General features: G+C 39.3%; 1 protein-coding gene across 1 annotated transcript in view; it reads right to left on the bottom strand.

Annotated features, from left to right (window-relative positions):
• The window catches only part of exoc3l4 (exocyst complex component 3-like 4), a 34,090-nt gene extending 32,006 nt beyond the window's left edge, over positions 1-2,084 (bottom strand). Inside the window, exon 1 of the mRNA XM_032525855.1 lies at positions 1,872-2,084. The gene's annotated coding sequence lies outside the window, so the exon portion shown is untranslated. The remainder of the gene's footprint in view (positions 1-1,871) is intronic.
• Positions 2,085-2,264: the final 180 nt, after the last annotated feature.

Genomic DNA, 2,264 nt, shown 5'->3' with positions numbered 1-2,264 from the left:
GGTCCATTTCATTAGTCCAGAGAGTCTGGCCACTCTCCATTGACTTCTGTTGAAGTTTAAAACTATTGGATAAGCCCAGAGCCACTCTGGATCTGCCATAACCAATCGCCAATGTTTGGTCGTGACGTTGGCCTAGCATCATTAACGTGAGCTGGAATATCAACCTTTTCCAGAACCCAGTGGGGGAGGAGGGCCACAACATCATGGCCCCAAACAGAACTCAAAGATTGTTCCTGCTCGGGTTTTAACTTCTGGATATTCGCCAGCGTTGCCACAACGGACTGAATGGCTTCGCTCACATCTTTCTCCGCCACCGTTACCGAGCTACAACTCTAACTAGCGCACAACCTCAACGTCACCGTTCTCAGCCCCGCCCTCTCTTCACTGATTGGACCGGTCAATATTTGAGTGGAGAAAACCCGGGAATAAACTGCAAACCCAGACGGGGTACTGAAGATAAATGAAAATTTAGCAGAAGTATACAGGAGGGCGGAGCCAGGCTATACAGTAAATAAAGGTTTCATTTAGTTGGTATTTTCCAATGACCCCAGGTCTGCTTGCATCCATTCACGTAGATACTTTTCAGTTTCATTTTATTTTATAGACGTCACTATATCAGTCAATGTGTCTTTGTTTGTTCGATACGCTGTACTGTAAAAGTAAACGAGGAAAAGCAGCTATTTACTTTCAGTATCCTCCACCACAGTCACTACAGTGCAGCTACAATTGAAATGAAAGTCATTTATTCATTGGACAAGGGCTGCAACTAGCCATTATTGTCCCAGTCAATTAGTCTGTCCATTACCAATGAATTGTCTGGTCTATAAAATGGGAAAAATGTGTCAGAAAGCTCGAGATGACGTTCTTAAATGTCATGGTTTCAGCAGGAGGACCCGAATGCAGGACTCTTTCAGGCAAATGTGCCAAACAAACACTTAATTTTGACTCTACAACTTGGAAACTCACAACTACAAAGAGACAGGACTCTCACAGGAACTAACAGAGAGACAAACTGACATGAGACAAAGGAACAGAGGAGTGTAGAAATACACCGACCAATCAACCCAAAGTTAAAGAACTCGACCAACAACCTGCATGAAAGATCATATTTTTGAGTTTAACTACAAAACCAACCATGCAAAACAACATAGCTACAACTTTTACACATATGTATATACAATATTTTAGTGTTTTAAGGACTAAACAGAGCATGCGCATGTTTATAGTGAACCAGGTGATTTGAAACTTGTTCCTGATTGGAGAAATTGGTGTTCCAACTATCTCCCCTACTCCTTAGCTACAATTTTAGGAACATTTTACTGTTGATTTGAAGTTATAAAAAAATATATTTTTTAAAAAAAGATACTGATTTCTTAATTCTTTTGTAAGAGAATTTAAAAAGAAATATGGAGATTAACCACAATTAGCCAAGCCATATGATTTGATAGGTATAACAATATGAATTCACATTAAACGTCCTGTTCATTTCTGAGAAATGACAAACATAATGGACTCTGGAACATTCCTGGGCAAAGTCATTATGCAACACAGGGTGAAAATATCTGCAGATATGTCATTATTACATTACGTTTTATAATATAATGCATTGGATTATAACTATAATTAATTGCATATTATATTATATTATATTGTATTATATTATATTAAACAACATTAAAACGTGACCACTGAGCTGATAACAGTGTTTGACACCAAATAACCTGCTACATATACTGTTTTATTACAACTACACAACTGCTACTGGAGCAAAACTGAAATATGTGACCAATGCATGGAAAAACAGTGAGAAAGTGACTACTGGATGTTGAGAGAGAGAGAGAGAGAGAGAGGCAGAGTAAAGGTGTGCTTACCTGCGTGTCAGGTGAAAATTACCCTGGCTGCTCTCCTTCCGCTCTTTAATGTCCTTCACTCCTGCTGCTTTCACTTTCTCTGCCTTCACGGTAAAACCGGGTTAGGAAGAAGAAACACAAGGGATTTAATGGAGGTGTGTGAAAATGGGGAAATGAAAGCTTAAAAAGGAGGGCAGCCAGTTTCAAGTAAGCAAGCAAATCACATGACAGAGCAGGGCTCCCAGGACGAACAAAGGATGAGTTAATGATTAAACAGATAAGCACATATCACCTGAAGAAGCAGCCTGACTCAGGAATCTGCTCCCTCAGGTCTTCTAATGACAGGATTCGTGATCAAAGTATACATTGTTGTCCTTAAAATACAAAAAAAAGATTACAGTTCACAGTTAATAG

The sequence above is a fragment of the Etheostoma spectabile genome, chromosome 9 (assembly GCF_008692095.1).
Source record: "Etheostoma spectabile isolate EspeVRDwgs_2016 chromosome 9, UIUC_Espe_1.0, whole genome shotgun sequence".
NCBI classification, from domain to species: domain Eukaryota; kingdom Metazoa; phylum Chordata; class Actinopteri; order Perciformes; family Percidae; genus Etheostoma; species Etheostoma spectabile.
The sequence above is the reverse complement of the archived record's forward strand: the minus strand, read 5'-3'. Positions and strand labels throughout refer to the sequence as shown.